Source organism: Macadamia integrifolia, chromosome 12 (genome assembly GCF_013358625.1).
Source record: "Macadamia integrifolia cultivar HAES 741 chromosome 12, SCU_Mint_v3, whole genome shotgun sequence".
NCBI classification, from domain to species: Eukaryota; Viridiplantae; Streptophyta; class Magnoliopsida; order Proteales; family Proteaceae; genus Macadamia; species Macadamia integrifolia.
In genome coordinates, this window is record NC_056568.1 from 18,214,583 (window position 1) to 18,226,239 (window position 11,657).

General features: G+C 39.3%; 1 pseudogene; it reads left to right on the forward strand.

The window, feature by feature from the left end:
• LOC122057499 overlaps nucleotides 1-10,272 on the forward strand; it is a 14,862-nt pseudogene extending 4,590 nt beyond the window's left edge.
• Nucleotides 10,273-11,657: the final 1,385 nt, after the last annotated feature.

The window sequence follows — 11,657 nt, forward strand, 5'->3', positions numbered from 1 at the left end:
AAAAAAAGGCAAGAAATAAAAAAATCCCCTCCTTCCTATTTTATCTCTACCTCCCCATTCCCTATATAAGAGAGTCGACCAAGGAGAGGAGGGTGCACCTTTCTTCTCTAGTTTTTTTCTCTTTTTCTCTAGGTTTTTTCTCCTCTAGTTCTTTGTTTTAGGTTTTTGCTTAAAACACTTTTGTAATTTCTTTTTATTATTTTTTTGGCTAAGAGATCCTGTTTATATTAAAATGAAAGAGGAAAAATATTGTACAAAAGATGGGAAAAAATAAAAAGTGAAGATTAACTTAGAGCTAGACTCCCACCTTCGGCATTGCCATCAATAGGAGAATAACCCCAAGAAAATCAACCTCAAAAAATTACAAGAATCTATAGTGAGGATACAAATTTGCATCCTGCTCAAGAGCCATACGAATCAAGGGAGGCCAAGATGTCACCGGGTTTGAAGTATTCAGCTTAGCTGCTGATTTTGCAAGAAAATTGGCAATGGTGTTACCTTCGTGATAATAATGAGAGATCTTCCAGACAGATGAGTGTAAACAGGTCTGAAGCCCTCTCCATCTTTGGAAGACATACCATGGGATTAGAGCTCGAGAAAGAAGAAGCACCACTGCCACTGAATCAACTTCGATCCAAAGATGCTGGATCCCATAATCTCTTGCTTTTTCTATACCTAAAATTGCAACAAAAATTTCAGCTTCAAAATTTGTTTTGACTCCAATCGCTTCCCTAAAATTGGATATGACCTCGGCCTTATTGTTCCTGAGAACACCACCTATACTTGCCCTACCCGGATTCCCCAGGGAGCATCCGTCAGTATTAAGTTTAACCCAGCCATCTTGGGGGGTCGGGCACCAAAATACTTCCATTGGTCGCTTACCAGAGGTGATGGTAACACCAATGCGCCTGGCGCATAAGAGATCAGAAATAAAGAATGATTTCTTAGTGAAGGTCCAAGAAAAAGATCTCATCTCACGTTGGATATTGGAGAAGCTATCCTTAGGGTGATGATGCAAACCATGATTTCTTCTTGCATTTCTTTCCATCCACAGGTAGTAAGGCAGGAGTATGACTCCACAGTTCCATACTTCTTTAAAAGTGACCTACTTGGCTTTGCGCTTCCACCACTGGAAAAGCTCCTCAATAGAGGAGATAGAAGACCAGGGAATACCAAATAAATCATAGAGTTTGTGTCAAAGGGAAGAAGCATAAGTGCACCAAAAGAATATGTGAGAAAAAGATTCTTCTGAAGAACCACAAAGATCTCATCTTGAAGGTAAAGAGATTCCACGCTTCCGAATCTTGTCATCTGTTGGAAGTTTTTAATTTGTGAATCTCCAACCAAAGACTATCATTTCTTTTTATTCAATTAATGCAAGTACTTTTGTTTTTGATTTAGTCTCTTATTTTTATTGTTTAAGCAATTGAAGTTGTAATTTTTAATTTCTAATTCTAGGTTTAGTTTTGGGTGACAAGAACAAGCTATGGAGCATCTCTTTCAAGTTCAGATTTTCTCTTTTAGATTTGTTTTCTCCAGGCCTAGCAATTTTAGATTTGGTTCATTCCAGATCTGGTTTTTAGGGTTGGTAGTATCTCAAATCAATCAAGTTTTTAGTTTGAGTATTGAAGTTCAGGTAAGTAGGCTTCTTCATAAGTATTCTCACCCCTCCTTCTCCTTCCTTCTTCTTGCTACCCATTCATTTTTAATTTAGGATTTAAATTTAAATTTTGATTTTGATGCTTTCCCTTTCCCCCAAGGTCCTTGCTAGATGCATGTGTTGGCTTTGCCCCTCTCTAGCTGTGAAACCATCTTTTTATTGACTTTACGTTCAGTTATTTACTTTCAGTCATTTACTTTGCCTCCCTTTCCCTAAAAGCTAAGTAGAGCAGCCCCTGTAAGAGAAACTCTCTGGTCAAGTAGGGAAGCTCATATTATTTATGGTGCATCCCTTGGGCTAAATAGAGAAACCCACTTGTGTGCCTCTCCTCTTTATTTGCACTTTGCTTTACTTTTCAACACTTTTGTTTTCAGTTATTTAATTTTTAATTGCATGGTTTGAGTATTTAAATTCCTAGATGATGAATGGTTAGGTCATTCAATTTTTATTTCAATTTCACTCTGCAACTTCAAGGGAAGTTATGGGCTGAGAAATCTCATCTAAAATAGCTTCGTTGTGGGAATAGAAATACGAATTTTTTTCACTTATCTAAAAAGATGAGACAGGAAAAAAATCAGATCAGAGAGATACACATTGAGAATGGGGAGCTTCTGTCCTCCCTAACAGATATTCGCTAGTTTGTCTCAGCTCATTTTGAGAAATTTCATAAAAAAGATGGGAATGTTAGCGAGGCTGATATTCTTCACAATATCCCAAAGTGTATTTCTTTGGGGGACAACCTTTTCCTGACTGATACCCCCTTTGAGGACGAGGTTAAATCTTTGAGCTTTGACTTGGATCCTGACAGTACTCCAGGTCCAGGTGGCTTTCCAGGTTTGTTTTTGAGAGATGTTGGAATATAGTTGGCCCTAATTTATGTGCTAAAATTAAAAAAAAATTTTAGAGAAGGGGTGATCACGAAGGGGATTAATTCTAATTTCTTGACCCTCATCCCAAAAGTGGCTGGAGCTTCAAAGGTCAGTCAATTTTGACCTATATGTATAGGGAATTTTTTCTTCGAAATAATCCTTAAGATTTTTGCAACTCGGTTGACTATGCTGCTCCCAAAATTAATCTCTAAGAAATAGGGTGCGTTTCAGAGGGGTAAATTAATATCTTCAAACATTTGCATAGCCTCGGAGTTGGCTAATCTGATGCATACTAAATCATTTGGAGGAGGATTGGCGCTAAAGCGGGACATTATGAAGGCTTATGACACTCTCAATTGGGGGTTTTTTATTTGATGTAATGAGGAAGTTTGGTTTCTCGCTGCCTTTCATTGATAGGGTACATCAGATCCTTGTTTTTACTCGGCCCTCAGTTCTCATAAATGGAGGCCCAGTGGGATTTTTTGGAGTGGAGCGGGGTCTGAGACAAGGGAACTCTCGTCTCCTATTTTGTTCATCATTGATGAGGAAGTATCATGTCGTGGTCTTCAAGCTCTGGTTCATAATAAGAGGGTCAGAACTCTTCCTAGTCCTAGGCATTCTTCTACCCCTTCTCACCTTTTATATGTAGATAATATATTTATATTCATTAATGCAAACCTTAGGGGAGTTAAGCATGTTATGAGATATTTGGATCTTTATCAATAGTATTATGGTCAGATTATTAGTATGGAGAAGAGTAAGGTATTTTTTGGAAAAATACCAACGACTAGAAAAGGTCGTCTCAAATAGGTTATTAATATTCCAGAATGTAAGTTTCCAACCCGGTATTTGGGTGTGGAGATTTTCAAAGGAAAGGTGAAGAGGGATTTGATTATGCCTTTAGTTGATAAGTTCAAGGGTAGGCTGGCTGGGTGGAAGGGAAAACTTTTATCACTAGCAGGTCATGTGGAATTGGCTAAATCGGTGATGGGGTATTCCAATCCATAATTTTTCTATTTATCTCTGGCCATCCTCTGTTATTTCTCAGATGGAGTGATGGACCAGGAATTTTATATGGAGTGGCAAGTTGGATACTACAAAGATGATCACGGTTAGATGGGACATGGTCTGTAAGCCTCGAGATGAAGGTAGTTTGGGAATACGAAGACTGAGAGATGTGAACCTTGCTATGTTGGCTAAACTTACTTGGTTTATTAAAAATGACAAGTCACTGATTACTGCTTTTTTGTGTAAAACATTCATTTTTTCCTTCAAGGAAGCCAAAGTCCTCATATATCTGCTCCTCTATCTGGTCAAGATTTAAAAAGGTTTGGGATTTTGTGAAGCAAGATGAAAGATGGGTGGTAGGGAATGGTAATTCCATCTCATTCTGGTTTGACCGATGGCTCGCTAACTACTCAATGGCTAAAAAGGTGGGTATCAATGATAATGAGGCGCTCCATGCTAAAGTCTCGGATTTCATAGTAGACTTAAGTTCTCAACCCCTTGATTTGCTCTCAAAATAAAAATTTTCCTCTTACATCAGGCTCATGCCTAGATCAGAGGGTGTGGTCTCTTACCCAGTCTGGGAGGTTTTCAATTTGTTCAGCCTAGGATGGCCTTCGTGTGTGTGAGACAAAAGTTCCATTGTATCGTACAATTTAGAGCAAGGGAATCCATCCTCGTGTTTCAACACTGGGATGGCGGATAGTTCATGGAAAGTTGCCCACGGATGATCTAGTTAAATCTTGATCAGTTTCCATGGATTTGTGATGTTCCCTTTGCATATCTGATCCAGAATCCCTAAATCATATATTTCTTGATTGTAGATTTTCCAGTGAGGTATGGTGTGAAGTTTTGAAATTTTTTGACATTCACTGGTAGAGCTTTCCTTCAATTCAAGGGCTCTTTTCATGGTGGAAAAGGAAGTATACCTCAATCCCCTTAAAGCAAATACGGAATCATGTTTTACTTCATGTCTTTCATAACATCTGGTTTGAAAGGAACTCTAGGTGCCATGATTGCAATCTCAGAATATCAAGACTTGTGGTGAAGGCTGTTCTGAATAATTTGCATGCCATATCTCTTGCATACTCAGTCAAGATCAAATCAGTTAAAGAGCTGGTCCTATTGGCCTCTTTACGATTGATAAGGGAAAATCCCAAGCCTAGGCAGGTTATGGGGTTAATGTGGAAACATCCAGTTAATGGCTGCATCAAGATAAACATTGATGGATGCTCTCTTGGGAACCCGGGATATGCAGGCACAGGGAGAATTTTTTGAGACCATGTTGGGCATCCTATGAAGTGTGATGCTGAGTTTGCTGCTTTCTTTGTAGCCATCCACATTTCCAAAGAGCTATGTTTGACTTGGATTGAAGTGGAATGTGACTCACATTCAGTTGTTTGGTGTCTGCAAAATAAGATCATTCCTGGGAAGTTTAGACGAAAATGGTTCTCCTTGCTAAGTTATTTAAATGGTACTAGATGGAATATTATTCACTGCTTCAGAGATGTGAATATGGTAGCTGATAGCCTTGCTAAGCATGCGGTAGCTACAAGATTGTCGACATTTTGGAATGAAGCTCCTCGATTTACTGTTTATGATGTTGATTGGGATGCCACAGAGAGACCCTAATATAGATTCAAGTGATTGGTTAGATGTTAGGCTTTAGATAGATTTCGTTTGCTTAGTCTTCTTCTCTGTTGATGGCAATGCCTAAGGTGGAATTAACGATTAGGTTTTGATCTATCCTAGTCCAGGTCTCTTTCTATTGATAGCAATGCCGAAGATGGAATTGAGATCTGGTTTTATATTTCAACTATGCCCAATTGAGTTTCTTAGTATTTTATTCTTTCTTTTTTAATAAAATCTTGCTGACCTTTAGCAAAAAAAAGTAATTATAAAACTATAATATTCTACTAGCCATGGGAAAAATTATTCTAACACCAAAAAATCTAAGCAGTAGATTATCTTCTGTTATATCAGACATGACCAACCTCTTGGCATTTGTTCTCCTAATTAAAACTCTTTTGCACACATAATAGAGTGAGGGGACAAGGGTACCAATGACATGCAGAAGAAAGTGAGGATGTGAGTTTTTTGGGAAGTTTGGCTCTTTCATCATTGAATAAATAAAGGCAAGCAATCAAATATATAATTGTAAATTCCAAATTCTACTTGATGGGTCTTTAGCTCAAATTTGGAAGAGCAATTGAAACATGAGCATGTCTCAAGCATGTTCCAAGGGATGGTGCTTCGAATCCACCAAGACCCTTTATAATTTTTAAATTGGTAAAATTTGCTAGCAATGTTGTATTTAAGATAGGTGCAAAGTTATAAATGCCTTTGCTGTCTTTAATCAATTTCTATATGTGATTTCAGATAAAATTTCATAAGCTTTTGTACCCGGAAGACTCTCCAACCCAAGTTTTCTAAACCACTCATTTGAAGTTTCTCATGTATTTGTTTCCTTATATTATTGCACCATAGTCATCCAACCTATCTCAGCTTCCTATATGATCAAAAAGCTTTTGAACAGTCCCAAGCCCACACAACAAAAGAATCAGAAATGGTGAAAGAGATGAAGATGGTTGTAAGCTAGCTTTCCACCTGAAGCTGGATCCAGTTATTGACGCTGAAGCATTGTTAGTGATCCAGTCTGATAGTTATTTTTTAAAAGCTTGAAGTCTTAGTTTAATGTTATGTCATGTGAATATAATAAAATATAATAAAAAAATATAAGAATTTTTTTCTCCAATAGTTAGCAAATGAAGTATTAATATAATACTATCATAAGTGTTAAAAACTATCATATTGACATAAAAATAACTTGCATGGTTGTATACAAAAACTGAAAAAGAATGAGATTTATGGGCAATCAAACAATTATGCAAGCAAGTTTGGAACAACGAGCATGGGAACTCAGGTATGAGTAGGCTGTTTAAAGCTAGATTTTTGAAAAATGGAAATATAAAATCATCCTTTAAGTCTTCTTCTGTTTGGCCTGGCTTTCGCAAAGTTTGGAATTTAGTCTCTTCCAGAGAGCTGTGGATTGTGGGTAATGGCCATGATATTAGACTCTGGTCTGACATCTGGATAGGAGATAAATCTATTGCAGAGACATGTGGATTAGACTCGGAGTTCTTAAAAAACTCTTCCTTGAAGGTGGCTGATGTCATTCACAATTCTAAATGGGCATTACCTTCTGTGCAATCCCCTCTCCTTCATCATTGTTTTGGAGCTGCGCATTCCATTAGCCTGTCCCTTTCTCCCTTGAAGGATAGATGTGTTTGGAGTTGTACCTCCTCTAGCATTTTTTCTTCCTTTTCTGCGTGGGAGGAGATAAGAAAGCATAACCCAAAGGTTCCATGGAGCTCCTTGGTTTGAGGAAAACTCATGCAACCAAGATTGTCCACTTTTGGATGGCATTTAATGCATAAAGGCTTCCTATGGATGATATTGTTTCAGCTAAAGGAATTCCCTTGGCTTCCAAATGTACCTTATGTGATGAGCAAGCGGAGTCTTTCAATCATCTATTCATGGGCTATAAATTTGCTCTGACAATATGGAACATGTTCCTTGACTGTTTTGGATTGATTTGGCCTGATATTGTGGATTTACCTCAGCTAGTTCAGTGGTGGATTAGAAAGCACAGGGTGATGGGTTTTAAGGATCCTTGGTCCATGGGGCTTGTCATTGTGGCTGAAAATATTTGGAAGGAAAGGAACTTTAGGAGATATGAGAGTAGAATGCTCTCTCATTTCTCTATCTTTGATAAGATAAAAAGAGACTTCCAAGATTATAAATTTGCTATCTCTGACCGATTATTCCATTTCTCTAATCTCATGTGCTGCCAGTGTTTGGGATTGATTATTAGTCCAAAACGTCCTCCAGAGATTTTAGAAATTTTTTGGTGTAAGCCTCCTCTTGGTTGGATTAAATTAAATGTGGATGATAGTTCCATGGGCAACCCTGGAAGGGCTAGTGCAGGTGGAGTTATTTGAAGTGATCTGGGAGTTGTGATTGGGTCTTTTAAGAGGTTTCTTGGAGTTCAAACTAATTATGTAGCAGAATTTCAAGGTCTGATGACAGATATTCAAATGGCCAAAGATCTGAGAGCAACATCTCTATAGATTGAGTCAGACTCTGCGGCAGTGGTAGTGGCAGTCCAAGCTAGCTCCATTCCATGGTTTGTTGCCCAACATTGGATCTCCCTGGAGCCTTACTTGCTCTCCATTGTTTGGAAGATTTCTCTTTGTTTTAGGGAGGCAAACAGTATAGCTGATTTTTTGGTTCGGGATGCGGCAAAATTTGGATCATTCGAGACAAATGTCCAGCTTCCTAAGCACATTTGGGATGAGGTAGCTCATGATGCCAAGTCTAGGCCTAGATTTCGGTTTTAATTTTCTCTTCTGAGTTTTTTCCCTGCTCATGGCAATGCCGAAGGTGGGGGGAAAATTCAGATTTTTTTTTCTTCATTTTAATGAAATACTGAATCTTTAGCCAAAAAAAAAAACAATTATTTAAGGTAATTTTGGGTGTTTCTCAAAGACAGAATCATGGTAACCAAACAGTTATTCAGAGAGAATCACCATATAGAATCAGTACTACCCAAACATTATTTTGTCAAGAATATGAATCCAAGGAACCACATTCTATGGAATTATATTCTTAAAAGATAAATGTCTCTAAAAAATTAAGCAATCAAACGCGCATTTAAGTAATTTAGGTCACGGTATCGGCATTGGTTTTGGTCACCGCAATACCCATAAGTATTGATTGTATAGGGCCTGATAAGACGATTTTTCCGTTGATTCCAACACGATTTCCTAAACCATGTGGGAACTAGAACTTTGTTGCTTTTTATGCAATTCAGCTGTTGGGCACGTTTGTAAGGTGACAAATTCAATTTTAAAGCTTATACTCCTATCCTCTACATGATCACGCTTCAAGTGTCCACCTTACAGTCAAAATGTCAAAATAAAACCCAACCGACAACAGCCTACCCTCCACTGTGTGTGGATCAGGTTCCCCTTTCCTGTACGAGAACCCTTAGACCACACATGGTATCTATGATAGGGTTTTTCCTATCGTGGATACCGTGTGTGTGAATTAGATTGGAACTATTCTGGTATGAAAACTTGATCCGCTTTCTTACCCACCACTTCCCTAGAGGGAGCTTAAATTCTGACCTCCAGGCTCCGACTTGAAGCACCAATTTTTGAAGTCGCAATGGTGATTTCAGGTTGGCTTTCAGATCTAGAATTTTCGAAGATATAAAACCTCCCATTCCAACCCACACTTCTTTTGCTTTCATTCACAGCTTTACTGCATTAATTCCAAGCAAATGATGTCAAATGTCTGGCTGTTCCAAGGGATGCTAACAAGGATAGCAGTGGTGTTGCTGGTGTTTCTTCTGGGATGGGCTTATCAGGCCACAAAGCCTCCCCCTCCCAAGATATGTGGATCCCCAGGTGGTCCTCCTGTTACATCATTCAGAATTAAGCTCAGTGATTGAAGGTATTTGGCATATAGGGAGAGTGGGGTCCCCAAGGACGAGGCCAAATACAGAATCATCTTCGTTCATGGTTTGGCTCCTCCAAAGATTTCACTTTACCTGCATCTCAAGTAATATTGGTTTCTTGTTTAGTCTGATCATTCAAATTTTGGCTTTTCTTTCGTTTTAGATTAATTAGAAATGAAACTTTGTGCAGGAACTTACAGAAGAGCTGAGGATATATTTTCTGTCATTTCATAGAGCTGGGTATGGAGAAAGTGATCCAAACCCAATGAGGTCAGTGAAAAGTGAAGCATTTGATATTCAAGAACTGGCCGATCAGTTGGCGATTGGATCAAAGTTTTACGTGATTGGTATCTCTATGGGAGGTTACCCGGCTTGGAGTTGCCTTAAACACATACCACACAGGCATGAAGCCACTGTCTACTTAATGGCCCATTCTTTTTTTCTATACATGAAAATCAAAATATAAATTATCGAGAGAAATTTCTCTCTTCTCTCCCTTGTGGGTAACCACCCCAACCCATCTCACACCATCCACGGGATGTGGTCTCCACACCTGAAAATTATCATCTTCGCAGGTTGGCGGGTTTATCCTTGGTAGCTCCTGTTATCAATTACTGGTGGTCTTCTTTTCCTGCCAAACTATCAATAGAAGCCTACAGGAAGCAGCTGTTGCAAGACCAATGGACACTTGGGATCGCACACTACGCCCCTCAACTGCTCTACTGGTGGATGACTCAGAAATGGTTCCCTTCATCTGCTGTAGTGGAGGGGAACCCAGGGATCCTCAGTAGCAAAGACAGAGAGATCTTAAGTCAGATGCCCAAATCCATTGGATCACAGCTCAAAATAAGTTCTGTATTTTTTTTTTTCTTAGTCAATGACGGGTATCCAGCCATTTGGCCTGACTAGTCCCGCGGGTCCATACTAACTCCACAATTGCATGGACCGGGTTATACCGGGGTTGAATGAGGACCATTCAACTTTCACTGAAAGCTTTATTGAAAGCAGTGAAGAACACTAAACACCCGGTGCGAGTGACCCTAGATGTGCTTAGTGGGAGTCTAATTTAGGACATCCGAGTTTACAACTCGTACCAAAATAAGTTCTATAATTAAATCATAACTTGGGAAATGAACACTCTATGGTTGGACGACCTCTGCCGTGTAGACATAGACGGTGGAGAAATGATGAGATAAAAATCCTCTGTTTTGTTTAAATCTTGCACTTCTTTGTTTTGCCCCTACAGAAGATGACATGTGGACAAATAAAAGTGAACAGCCAAGATTAGTTTAAGGTTGAAACCAATGCAAAACCGGTTTGAGATTGGATGAACACCATTCAAATGAATCAAACCGGTTTGAGTCTCCTTCTGTTTGAATCAAAACAAAGAGAGACTCCTGCTGGCTGCATTTTGTCGCACGATTTTTATCCGGTCCTTGGTGCTTCATCGTCACACTTTTCAGGAGAACTCCATATAGAAACGCAACCCTAAAACGATGCAGAAGATAATGAAAAAACAAAACAAACAATGCACACAGATTTAACAAGGTTCGGCAAGGTTGCCTACGTCCCTGGTGAGATGAGATCCTACTTCACTATTAATGGAGAATAGGGTTACAGCGCTCGTCCTCACACCTCTCAGTATTGCTTGCATTACAGAGAAAGAAACCCTCGCTACAAATATATAGCAAAAAAATCCTAATCCGGAAAGTACACAGTTGCCCTCAAATAAAACATTCAAGCAGGAAGCTGCACCCCCCTACACCCCCTGCTATGCAGGGGGGCCTCTGCCCCCCTTGCAATCCCCACGGCCCGCTAATCGACTAGCGGGACCGCTGTCCTGCCTGTCTAGGTGCTGCACCAGTACTCCCTAGATTAAACTGCGACGGAATACAAGACATCGTACACCAACAATCTCCACACCCTTCTTTCTATGTAAAGAGAGGAATCCCTCAGTCTCGAACCATCACAACGTTCCTATAGAGAGAGAGTGGCGAAGAGTTTTCTCCGCTGCTGCAAAAGGGTTTCCAGTTCCGAAACTATCAGAAAAACTGTTGAGATCTTTCTGCAGAGCTAGTGAAAAAAAACTTCATTCGATCGGAATGGCTCACTCTCTTTCTAACGCAAAGTTTGTTTCTGCTCTCATCGATTCCATCTCAGTTTCAATCAACAGGTAAGAAGAAATTAAAAAAAAACTCTTGGATCCTGTTTTCGTTTAAGAAGAAATCAAGGAAAAAAAAAAGCTCTTGGATCTTGTTTGGATCGGAAGGGGTTGATTGCAACGTTGGAAGTATCGTCTGGGTTCGCCGCAGGAATGGGTCTTGGTGGCCAGATGAAGAAGAAGAAGAAGAAGAAGAAGAAGAATGGAGGAAACGGATTTTGAAGAGAATGAGAGAGAGAACAGAGTGAAGAAGAAGAGAGGAGAAAACGGATTTTTAGGGTTTCGAAATTCAAGATAATGCCTCTGTACGGGTTTAGTTGGGTCATACCTATCTCCATCTGATTCACTTACCTCAACTCAGTTTTGGTGGAGTTTCAACCGAGCAAGCATCTGAACCATTCACTTAAAATTATCCACATATCGTTTTCTGCAGGCAAAACA